Source organism: Tachypleus tridentatus, unplaced genomic scaffold, assembly GCF_004210375.1.
Source record: "Tachypleus tridentatus isolate NWPU-2018 unplaced genomic scaffold, ASM421037v1 Hic_cluster_2, whole genome shotgun sequence".
NCBI classification, from domain to species: domain Eukaryota; kingdom Metazoa; phylum Arthropoda; class Merostomata; order Xiphosura; family Limulidae; genus Tachypleus; species Tachypleus tridentatus.
Window position 1 is genome coordinate 13,894,731 of NW_027467782.1, and position 13,888 is coordinate 13,908,618.

The following is a 13,888-nucleotide window of genomic DNA, read 5'->3' on the forward strand; positions in this document are numbered from 1 at the left end:
GCTTCTTCACTCCTCGATTTGAATCCTGAATTCGATCCCAGCATGGCGGGCGCCCCATCCGTACAAACCCCACACGTTTTCCCAATGAAGATCTTCGTCTTGAAAAAAAAGTTGAAACTTTTCCATGACATCATCAGCTTTGTTGTGGTTTCAAGTGCACTGCAGAATAAGAATTTGTCTTTGATGTCACCTGAATTAATGTATCTCATGAAGACAAGCAACTGAGAACATGAACTTACATCTGTTGACTCATCGAGCTGAAAGGAAAACAAAGTGGAACCCTTGATTTCAGTCAAATCACGTTCCTTCACATTCATAGACATTTTAGGAATGCGCCTCTGTATAGTATTATTTGACAAGGATACTTGTTGCATCTTCTTTGCACTGGCTTCTCCAAGAATAAGATTTACTGCTTTCATCATGCAGGGTTTAAGAAGTGTTTCTCCAATCGTGTGAAGCTTTTTTTGTTTAGTAATTTCGAATGCAATCTCATATGAAACTTCCACTACGGCTGCACTCTGCTGCTGAAACGACCCACTTCTATCAATTCTTTGGCTTTTAAGGCACCGTTCATGCCGTTTGAAGAAATCCAAACCCTTCTTTGCGTGTTCTGGATGTTTAGTCTCGAGATGACGCTTGAGTTTTGATGGTTCCATTGACTCTGCACTTAGGACAGCATGGCACAAAACACACTGTGGTTTCTCGATGCCGTCATTGGCAAGCACAGTGGTGAAGCCAATGTTGAGGTAGCATTCTGATTATCTGCACTGTTTAGCCATGGAAACAACTCACCTCTACTGCTTACTTATCTCCTTGTTAAATAAAATAAAAATGTTGAATAATGAACGGTTTGGCAACTGTAGATCTTACACTGACTACTTGTGGAGGGTGCAGGTAGAGTAATGATGGGGTAAGTATTGGGAGGGAAGGGAGTGTGGCGATTCGTCATCCACCAATCAGCAACGGACATGCGACTCACGTGTCGACAGCGAGCACACACACTTAATCACAGCTAAACAGACACACAAGCATACGTACATGCACGTGCACTCACATACTCTCTACTCACTAGTACACAAATACATACAGTTGCAGACACATTCACTCTAAGGCACACAAACATACACCCATAATATCACCTAATGACATTGAACTAACGTAGCACACGTTTTGCTTTGCACCGAAACAAAAAAAATGTAAGAGCATGAAAATGTGATTGATGAAATAAAAGTAATGTTATCCCAAGCTACTTCTAACAAGGCTACACGACTCCGATGCCAAGGCTTCTCGACCCCCTGGAGGGTCGCGACCCACCAGTTGGGAACCCCTGGATTAAGGAGATTCCCACTATCCCTATGTCTACTATCTAGCAAAACCACAGCCAAGTGAACTGGCTTGGACAAATCAGCATAACCAGTCAAACGTTCACAGTTCCTCCTGCACAATTTCTCAGGCTTTGCACAGTGTATTCACAAGGAAACTTGTCTTTTTGTTGTTGTTGTTATAGATTATGAAGAAAGGGTGATGTTCAAAAGCTTTTGTTTTTAGACCATATATAGTTCACTTAATAAAAATGATTAATTACAATGGAATTTTATGGTATGGATAAAATAACTTTTGTATTATTTAAAAAATAGTTACATTAAAAAACTTTTTTTTACATACCCCTTTTGAAACTGAGGTGGTGAAAGTACATATTCTGATACCACATGTCTACTGAATGGCATAATATCATAACATTCATTTCAATTTCTATGACTTAATGACGAAAGCTGGATGAGAAAAATTTACTTACAAAATTTTTCCTTCAAAACACTAATTTCAAATCAGGTGGTTAAGACACTCAACTTGTAACCCGAGCGTTGAGGGAATGAATCCTCGGCACAACAAACATGCTGGCCATTTCAATTGTGGGGTGTTAAATGTGATGGTCAATCCCACCATTCACTGGTAAAAGAGAAGCTCAAGAGTTGGTGGTGGGTGGTGATGACTAACTGCCTTCCCTCAAGTCTCACATTACTAAATTAGGGAAGTCTAGCACAGATAGCCCTCGTAAAGCTTTGCTGGAAATTCAAAACAAATGAGTTTGGTTTTAAATTGGAAATTATAATTCAAATTTTAGTATTATATATCAGTTAAATTTGTTATTTATAAGTAAATATTGAATAAAAACTATTTCTAAATATCAGTTCTTATGTATTATATGATGTGCTCAAATTAGAGTTTGTGATGTCCAAATACCAAAGACTATAGTGTCTTATAAGTTAGGAGCTCAAATTACTGATATTGAGAAGTTATAATATGGAAAATTGAATCTCCCATCTTTTCTGCTTGCTACATTTACTGAATTAGTCTCAGTGACCCTACCTACCTCTTGACATTTTTGGAAGCACTTGCTTATGTACACTTACTTTTGAATATGACTCAAACAGAGTTAAGTTAGAGTTTTATAAATTATAGTGCAATTCTAAGGTACTGCTATAGTAATTTATGACTTTTTGTTATTCTGAAATGTACACATGTTAAATCTAAAAGATTATTATTTTGTTTCACATCTTACTGTAAAATTTTGTGAGACTTGATATTCACTACTGAGTCAAGCCCCAAATGAGTAAAAAAGTTCAAAACTAGAAAATATTATTGTTAACTCTACTTCTTTATTTACTGTTCTGTATTTTACGATAAATTAAAGTTAAGAACTTTTTATAACTTATAACTCAGTTTGACTATTTCACAAAATACTAGTTTACACAAATACAGCCAATACAGGTCACTTTGTAGAGATGAGTTTCAGGTTCTCGAATAAAGTAAGGAGTGCACGTGTACTGCATCATAGCAACTCAGTAATGTCAGCCAAAAAATGGCTGTAGGGTCAATTTAATAAAAAGTATAAACATATGTATAAATAGATAATGTTACGAGATTTTAAGATATTCAAACAAAACCTCTCTCTTTTCATATTATAATGTTTTGTCATTCTACAAAGAAAATAATGTAATTCATTTGTAGGGTTAATTCAAATTTTAAAATGAATCTTCCATTGATCTTCAAATAAGCACAGTTATCTTATGAATATTGATGTACTCTTTGTCATCTGAACAGAACTAACAACTGGAAGAAATTCCTCTGAACTGAAAACTGAGTGACAGGAAGCATAAAGAAGATAATCTTTGTTACCTTATTTTCAGTGTTTATTTAATTAAACAGAATTTTATGCATTAGTATATATTTCATAATGTCTACATGATACATTATAAATTACAGATGACATACATCATTCTCTTGGCTTCAATATATTCAAGGACCATGTTTTAACTCTGTTAAATTTGATAACTTCAGTCAACTTTAAATGAGCTATTACAATAAAAAGTATTTAATTAAATACTTTATTTAATACTGGAAACATAAAATAATAAAATCAATAATATATTTTTTAATTTGGTGAACTTAAACAATAACATATTTGCTTACTTGAATAAGGACAAAGACATATGTTTACACAAAATCAACTTAACTCGTTTTATTCTGCACACACTTTTTGTTCTGGTATTTGAGGACACTGAGTAGGATAAAAACTATATCTTTCCCAAACCATAAGCTTGATGTATAATATTTTTCAAAATTGTTTGCTAAGTTCAACAGTTTTAATAAACTAAAAAATGTAAGCAAAAATACAAAGGACTCTTTTCAAAATGATTGCAAAGTTATTTAATAAAATAAGCTTACACAATAATTTTGATCCAAATAGCCCAATTCTAAATGCGAGACATTACAGTAAACTATGACTGTAAACATTTACTGTAACTTCATGGTTGAGTAATTACTGTAACGTTGCTCATCAGACTGCTATAATTTTATATTTCACTACTTTGATATGATGATCTCTTTATCACATCAACAAAGTTACACAAAAATTATGTCATAGTGAAACAGGAATGCTGTAACTAATTAAGACTTGAGATATTAGGTTGAGGAATAATTTGTGAGCGTTTTTAAATAATTTCATTCAAGCATTACATGCAAGACTATACAATACTTCAATGCATGAACACATTACACCCAAAACATTTATTATGATACTTTATTTCATGTAAAAAACCTAGGTATATAGTATGCATTGTTTTAAGCGAAATTGCAAGAAATTAAATGCAAAAAGCAGATGGTGTCGAAAATGCTCGATTTTGTCCACCTGACATTCCATTTAATGAGCTGAAAATGAAAGCAAAAATTAAAGACATATGAAAATCAAACATACCATCTATTAGAGCAAAAATTTATCTACCAAATGACATGAAATATTTTGCGAAAGCATTTCATTTATGAATATATTTTTTTAACTTGAAAAAATGCTCACGAATTATTCCTCAACCCAATACTTCCTCAGGCAATGTTTTATATTTTATACTTGTGAAGAATATCCAAGTTTTAACTAAAGAAAATACTTCATAACATTAATCATTAAGTTTACCATAGATAGTTACAAAAATGACTGGTCCACTGCCTATAACTTTTATTTATAAAGACATGTTCTAGCAAATATTTAAAAGTAAACCATTAAAGATCAAAATAAAATGGCTTGTTTCACATGAAAAGTCAATGTAAATATTAGCATGATAAAGAGTAATATTATAATCTTGAATCATATCACTGATGAATGCAAGCAACTAAAAATAAATTTGTCGAGTGTAAAACAAGTTCTTAAACATGGATCAATAGTTTTTCATGTTTAACTTTCATTTTCAGTATTGCTACAGAATTTAGTAAGTTTTGCAGACTGACTGATACAGAGGCCACCAAAATTATCAGTTTGTAGACACAAGGATGTTAATCCAGTTTGTTTGTAACAAAAGAAGTTATCTAAGCTGAAATATAGACAGAAACAAATTTCTTCCAGCAATGTGTTTAAACTGATCACTTTCTTGGCAAAAGAAACAGACACTTCATAATTATGTTACTGAAGACCCAATCCAGGAACTTCAAACTACTTTTTTCTCTCAAATTACAACTAGTTATATTGTGATTTCACTTTCCTTACACTTCTATGAAAAAGAGATTCTCATTTAACATTTAGACGTGTAGACATAACAAAGAAATAAAACTCTAGACTAGCACTTCCTGAAGTGTTGTTGTCCACATCTCCTCTTTAATAAATGTAGTTTCTTCCACACACACACTTTTTCAAATGAAGAGATACAATACACACAGATTAAAATGTTATATGTGTTGTTGCAATTACTTATAACCTCATTAATTAAAAAAATACATTAAAATGCTTAATTTTGCATTATTACATGATCAACTGCATCCTAACTGCTACTGTCACTTTTGTCACTACTGTCACCTACACTTTTGGAAATGTTTATCAAAACCACATTAATTGTTTCCCTGTAAATAATATATACCTTAACTGCTTCATTCATAAAAAAAGAATACAAGCTACTGTAAATCACTTCAGCTTCTTGTAGCCTTTGTAAGCAAATTCTTATGGCAGAAGAATAAAACTTTTATTGGTACACATAACAGCAAACATACACTGGCCCAGTGGTTGCAGCTGTGAACAAGCTACTATAAGTCATGTCAGCTTCTTGTTGCCTTTGTATGCAAATTCTTATGGCAGAATGACAAAACTTTTATTGGTACACATGACAGCAAATAATGTAATGAAGACACAGAGCAAATCATTCTTTCTATTTCGTCAGCTACTGCTTTGGTGTGTGCGAGGTGTATGTGTGTTTTTAAAGCAAAGCAACACTGGGCTATCTGTTGTATCTTCCGAGAGGAATAAAACCCCCGATTTTAGTGTTGTAAAGACGAAGACTTACTGCTGTCCGAGCTGGGGGCACTGCCTCAGTTAATGGATGCTTTACCATTAAAACTAATAAATATGCCTGACGACAAGAGTAACAAACCTGTTGAAATTGTAAGACATGTACCGTTAACTGTCACATAACATTTAGGAGATCCTGTCGATTACAGTTCACTTCCAGGCTACGTCTGGCTTAGTTTATCACAGAAATGAGATATGTACACCAACACACAGTTAATAAACTAAAAATTTATCGATATTCAAGAACTCACATTCCTTGGACTGATCTTTATTCGATTCGATTGTTCTTCCTGTTATTTACACACAATCCTGTTAACAAATGGATATTACACTCACCTACCCCACTGTCGCCATGCTTAATTTTATATTTCTCTTTCTTGACTTAAGCGCCACGTAGTGACTGACCGATTTTTCGTTTTCGTTTATCTTATTTAACATAAAATGGTGAATTTGCTTCCCAAAAAATCACAACCAATTGTGATTGTGCAAAGTATCAACTAAATCTATATTGAAATTCGTTATTATTAATTTTTCTTCAGTTAATCAATGTAGAATTACTGCATTTGAGACTACAAGTAGCATTTGTTGCATCATAAATGCAGAAAAAAATAGTTTATCATGATATCTAGCAACAATCGAAGCTCCAATAACAATTTTATACAGAAAACGTACATAATAGATAACATTGTTCTTGTATTAATATCTCCAAGAATGATAAAACTTGAAATGTTTTCTTTATGTGCTGAGGGCTTTCATCAGTAAAGATGTTTTCTGACTGAATTCATACAAGAACAAGTAATTTAAATCAGTAATGTCACTCAATTTCATATCTCTTTTTTCCAAAACAAACAGACCTACTGAAACATAGTTAAATAAAGTAACTTTATATATAGCTGACATACCAAAGAAGTTTACTAAAACTTTTCTTATGGCCAGCTGTACATATGTGTAACTCTATGGCTACCATTCTGATATAAACTATCTCTCCACTTTCACTAAAAACAAAGCTTGAAAGACTAGATCTCCATGTAAATATAGAAGTAAACACTCACATTAATCTTCAGTTAGAATAATCTATAAATTGAGCCAGATATGAAATCCACAGTTATTACACCATATGTACAGCGATAGACATATGAGAGACTAAACCTCACAAGATATCCATGGTTATGAAAGAAAATAATGCCATTATTCTCAGCTTTCAATCAGTTTCAAAACGTTTAAGTTTCTACATTCTAAGCTACACAATAAACTTACATCAAAGATGTTTGATACGTTAATAAATAGAATATAAACCTAAATATATTTTTCCGAAGGAAATCAGACTTGAGGCCAAGTGTACAACATAAGGAATTAGAAAATGGCCCTAAGAAGACTGACCGAACAGTTCAGAATGAAAACAAAACTGATTATGCAGATAAATAACACTTTCATTTTCTCAACTTCTTATGCCACATTACATTAAAATATTTATTTTTATGAGAAAAATGATAATTTTGTTAAAGAAACAATTATTCAGTTACAACTGTTTTCAGTTTAGTATCACACTTTTAGAAACATTAAAACAACAATTATTTATTTTGCAGAGTGTAAAATACTTTATCACCACTCGTGTCAGGAATAAGTTTGCTTCTCAAATCTGGCCCGGCATGGCCAAGCGTGTTAAGACGTGCGACTCGTAATCTGAAGGTCGCGGGTTCCCATCCCCGTCGCGCTAAACATGCTCGCCCTTTCAGCTTTGGGGGCGTTATATGTGACGGTCAATCATACTATTCGTTGATAAAAGAGTAGTCCGAGAGTTGGCGGTGTATGGTGATCACAAGCTGCCTTCCCTCTTGTCTTACACTGCTAAATTAAGGACGGCTAGCACAAATAGCCTTCGTGTAGCTTTGTGCGAAATTATGGTTACCATAAAACTTTAGAAGCGTCGTCTGCTGTTTTAAAATACAAACAACAAAATATATTATTTATGATTAAAAAACAACCAATAGAAGTTTAAATGAATTACATTTCATACGTTTCTGAAGGTTGAAGACTTGAAAAATAGCAACGGCTAGCGCAGATAGCCCTCGAGTAGCTTTGCGCGATATTAAAAAAAAATTTCTTCTACTTGTTATAGTTTAGTGACATTCCAATCGTGTATATTTTACAGAAATAACTTGAAAGAAAGGGTTTTTGCTTGAAAAATTAGGTGGAAATAAAGATTCCTAGATTTTATTATCATTATATCTAACTTTTTTTTTGTATGTGAAAATTAATTTAGATCGCAGTACAAACAATCATCACCAAATTTAAAACAACGTTGGTTTGTCACAGTATCCAATAGAAACACCGCCTATACGTAATTACGTCAAAACTAGAACACACGTGTCGCTAAGGAACAAGTTTCATTTAAATAAATTTAGAAAAGAATCATGGCAGGGAATTTCGGCAGAAAATTTATCAATATCTTCAGATTTGGAAAGAGAGTAAAGTAGGTTGTACTTTTAAGCACCGTATCTCATTGTTTAAAAATGTCTTTTCCAATTAACGTTTAGAATTGGCTCTAATTTAATATGATAACTTTAATCTCAGTAATGACTTTCCAACTTTCTTAACAGTCAAAAAATAAGGGTTAATGTATCGTACACCTTCTCTGAAAGTTTTTTTTTGCCAGAGGCGAATGCCCTAGAAGGAGAGAAAGTTATACAAGTTATCGTGTATAACAGCGCAATATTCCCAGTAGATAAAAAAATAATATTTTTCTCAAAGTCCCAGAAAATGTGTTTATGCAGAAGAGTTGACAAACAGAGGCTGCAGCGGCAACCGTGCTTTAGGCTTAGGTATATTCCAACTCGCTGGTAAAGGTGTGTGTGTTGAACATTGAACTATCTGCTGAGTCCACCGCGGGCAATTGAACCCCTGATTTTAGCGTTGTAAATCCGTAGACATACCGCTGTACTAGCGGGGTGCACCGCTGGTAAATCATTAAACGTGTTAAGTTATCGTGATCTTTAAACTAGTTTATTCAAACTATTGTATTTTAATGATTCATTATTAGAACTAAAAGTAATAAATTTAATTGTAATGAGTCTCTTCTATTGAGCAAGAAATTTGAACTTCAGCAGACCACGATTACTTGTATTTGGAGAGTTTGGTTTGTTTTGAATTTCGCTGAAAGTTACATGAGGGTTATCTGCGCTAGCCGTCTCCAATTTTGCAGCGTCAGACAAGAGGGATAGCAGCCAGTCATTAACATCCAACGTCAACTCTTGGGCTACTCTTTTACCAACCAATAGTGAGATTAATCGTCACATTATAACACACCGACGAATGAAAGGGCGAACATGTTTGGTGTGACCGGGATTCGAACCCGTGACCCTCAGATAACGAGTCAAGTGCCCAAACTACCTGGTCATGTCAGGTCGACATTTGGAGGTAAGGAAAACAAAAAATATAGAAAATGAAATGGATGATAAACTTGAGGAGGCTATAGTTATAGGTGGTTCCTTGACAAGACGTGGGTAAATAAGAAGAAAAGAATCAGATTTTGGCACCTAGGGAAACAGGTGAAGGATATAACTGGCAGAACAGGCGATATAAAGGGGTTAGTAGAGATAAAGTTTTTGCGGTGCAAGTGTACGAGACAGGGGTCAGTGCTAAGTTAAACTAAGTGCAAAAAGAAATTGAGGCAGAGAAACGTTTCGCATTAGAAATGAGAATAGAGCAGAGATACCAACTATTTCAAATGACTTAGCGTAATGATTGTAGACAGAGCCCTTTATCATTTGTAGCCACGAGGCCTGACCAATGTTTCTAAACTGTTTATTATTATATTATTATTATAACTGTTATTATTTATTGTTGCTATAGATTGCTCATTTGTGACTGTGTTTTTTGTTTGTATTTAGTAAATAAATTAAAAAAGTCTTTTGAAATTATGTATTTTATTTAGTTCAGAGTAACAAACACTGGTAAAACAATATATTTGCAAAAAACGGCTCGTTTGGGTTGAGAAAATATTTTACATAGAAGAGCGAACCTGACGATGACCGAAGAAGGTCGAAACGTTGTTCGCTTTTCTATGTAAATTATTTTCTCAACCCAAACGAGCCGTTTTTGCATATATATTTCTCTACAAGTGGGTTTTCTCGACATCACTGATAAAACAACATTTAACATGCACAAACAGTAAGCAGAAAAAGCCTCTCTTTAAGGACTAGTTTATATCATTTTTATGACACTTATTGTAATAGTTTTGAAGCTGTTGCAGCCTTTGCTTTCATGTGAATGTCTCTGGATGCTTGGGAGTTATAACAACAAACGAGAAATACTCATCTACGCGAGCGCTGATTGGCTGACAAGCACTGATGACGTAACTATGGATTCCTCCACGTTTCCAGTATGAAGAAGCACCGCTCTCAAACTATTGGTAGACGTCGGACATACAAATATTTTTTTATTATTTCCAGCACAAACATGATTATCGCAATTAGCCATTTGGACTATGTCTTTTATTTATTGTCAAAATTTATTTGTATCTCACTAGAAATTTTCTTTTCACCCCTTTCAAGCCCTGTCGGAACAATTTATCACTTTTTTATATAGGTCTATATAATATATAATAATTTGGGAGTTGCAACAAGTCGTAATATTTGTTTGTATGAGAGTATAGTTGTAATGTATACACCAAAATCGTAATGATTACGCTCAAATCGTAATGGTTGGCATCTCTGTAGAACTAGCCATAATGGTGGACGTATAAAAAGTGAAATAATTACTATAGCAGTGCATGGAGGAAAATTTGACATAATGAGACAACTGAGAAATGGTTAAACATGTATGGTTTTGATGACACAAAATCTTTGAAATATAGGATTACAGGCTATTTAATAGGAATAGAGTACAAAAGAGGCAGAGGAATGACATAATATGCAAAATATGAGCTAGACAACAGCAAGGGGATTAAATCCATTTGGGTTTCTATTTATCATAATAAAGGACAAAGAAATTTAGTGAGAATTTGTTACAGTCTATTAAATTATACGTCACGAGCAAAAAGAAAACTGGTGAAACAAGCGTAGGCATTAAAGTAAACGTACAACGATAAATCAGTTGTACCTCATTCCTTAGACATTTTAAAATTGACGTCAGACAATTTTGCTGATATATATATATATATATATATATACACACATAAAATACAATGCACTGTTAAAACATTGTACAGTTTCAAATATCTCGACAGTTAATACAAACAACCGTATGAGACTAAATTTACACAGCACGTGAATGTGCTCAGACACAAATGTTATCTTATTGTCATAACATAATTAATAATCACACGATCTAGGTGTTTTCAAAAGTTGGAACAGGCTCACTAACCATATTGGGTTTGTTAACAAATTTTCCCCTGGCCAAATCGTTTCCAAACAATAATGACATACTATTAATTGGCATAGTAGGTCTCACTACACCCACAACTCGAAACTAGGTCTGATGTTAAATAAATGTTATGAAGAGGAACATTATCAAAGCTACCTTCAATATCCTGAGTGACGATAGACCAGCAATGGCAGGACTCGAACCTAAAGTTAATATGCTCTCTAACAATTGTAGTTGAGTCGCTCTAGTACCACGTAAAATACGTACGGGTTGGAGATTAGCAGTGTCGTTTATGAAATTACAGAACCAACAGCCACAAAAAGTTTGAATTCCTCCCTAACTACGTTAGCCCTTAAGTTTTTGTCCAATCTGCTAGAAGATTTCGTACTACAGGAACTGCATTTTTAATAGTATCCTCAACTTTAGGAGTACAGGTTTCTGCTTAGCTGGCAGAACTTTCTTTTTATGAAAAGTGGTTTCATGAGTTAAAGTTTACTCATTGGAAAGAGCAGCTGCTTTCATGTAATGTCATTAACTTTATTTTTGTGGAAATAAGTTTTGACATCGTAACTTGTACAGCATTTAAATTTCTAAATTATGCATAATTAACTTAATTTATCAAAACTAGTGTCAATATGCATAGAATTACAACACTTATCAAAATAAACCTCTTTTTCATGGGCGAATTGCATATGTGTTTGACCATCAAGATTGAAGTAACCTCGAAACTTTTGGCGATAAGATTCTGGAACTAGGTCATATACTTAGAGGATAACTGCTTTAGTATTATCATAATCTGTGCAATCTTCCAGAAAGAGAGCAGCACAAGCTCCTTGTGTGTGTGTGCGTTTTCTTATAGCAAAGCCACATCTGGCTGTCTGTTTTACCAGTGAAAACACTGCAGCAATAATGGCCATTTATCGCTAGGCCAGTCCATGATTTAAGCAACTTTCTCCAAATGTTCTAAATATTTATCAGCTTAATTTTCATGAAATTGTGGTATCTTAATATGCCGACTAAATTCAGAGTTCTCATTTTGCCTTTGTCAACTGAAGTTGAGTCTAAAATTTATTTCTTTTGCCCTATTTATTTTCTGGCTTTCATATAGTTCTGTTCAGCCTCGAGATGTTTACTTTCCATTTCGATACGGGTTACCTCTTTCTGGGCTTCTTTCTTGTCTTAATTAATGCTGACTTTTCTAAACTAGCCTCACACCCTTTTTATTTACTGTTCTATGTTTAAAAAACAACAGTTTAAGAACTTATTTGTAAACAGTAATAAAAATGTTGATCTACGAAAACACAGCCAAGACCGAACATTTTGTGAAGGTCAGTTTTATAAGTCTCCCATTGGTACAGCGGCAAGTTTACGGTATACAACGCTAAAACTAGGGATTCGATTCCTTTCGGTAGGCTCAGCGGATAGCTCGATGTGGCTTTGCTATAGGAAAACACTTAAGAATAGTAAAACTTTTGAGTACGTAAGTCTTGTAATATTTACTGTTAATGTGCAAACTTTCGTGAACATATACATAATAAATAAAAAATTATAGCATGAACACTATAAGCAGAACGAAATGGTTATAAGGTCAATCTCCGTGATCGAACCCCTGCTGAAAGAGTTAATGAAATCATAATTATGGGTGATTTAATTTCAGGCATGTAGATCGGGAGAGACTAGAATTAATCCGTTAGGGAGATACGTTTTTGAAAACTGTTAAAGATACTTTTATTCATAAATTAACCTAGGAACCTTCTAGAAACAATGCTACATTGAAGCCACAGATTATTTTTCAACTTTAAGGTATGGGCTTGTTATAAGAGTGACAGTCAAGCCCTTAACGTGTTTGGTGAGTTGAAGAATACTATTGAATGACAACTTCCCCCCTGATTGTATATTGGCTTTACTGTTGAGTACAAGCACAACTATTGTGTTGTTTAGTTAACATAATTTTATAAATGATTACTTTTGAAACAACATATTTTTGACATTACAGTGGTTTGACGAATTCCAAGTGAACAAAAGAAGTCTTATTTCAGTTTCTAAGTTCTCGGTCTATTATTTTATCCAATGCTTAGTAGGATTGACCACGACTTTATGATGCTCTCTACAACTGAAAGGACAAGCATGTTTGGTAGGATGGTGATTTGAACTCGCAACTGTCAGACTGCAAGTCATGCAACGTAATCATCTGTGCATGTTAGGCCTTGTCAGTTGGATTCTGAAGTTATTAAACGAGCGTGCACGAATGCTTCAGAGGAAATGAGTATTATTTGAAGCTTTATAAACAATTGTGATACACAACATTGAACCAAGTTTTTGTCATATGTGTGGGTTTACATTCATTTGACTTGTTTGGAATATATTATTCTTAAAATGATTGAATTTTGTTATGTCCATTTATTGTTCAAATTCATCACCAACTACAGAGTATTCAGTCCCATGAACCTGACAATCCATTGTAATACAAAAAAGTGAGGAAGGATGATTAAATATATAAGAAAACAGTTTCTATTTACAAAAAAATCTTCGAAAGTATCTTCTGAAGTTTGCATTCAACCTAAATAACAATCGCATACTGCATAAGCAATATATATATAACATATCTAAATCAGCTGTTACTAACATACGAAGAATGACGAAACCTGAATGATATAATACCTTGACTAATTTTAATATTCGAATGGTGAGGCTGTG

General features: G+C 33.7%; 1 protein-coding gene across 4 annotated transcripts in view; it reads left to right on the forward strand.

Annotated features, from left to right (window-relative positions):
- LOC143242162 (sodium- and chloride-dependent GABA transporter 1-like) overlaps positions 1-13,888 on the forward strand; it is a 532,318-nt gene that overhangs the window by 391,174 nt on the left and 127,256 nt on the right. The window lies entirely within an intron of this gene.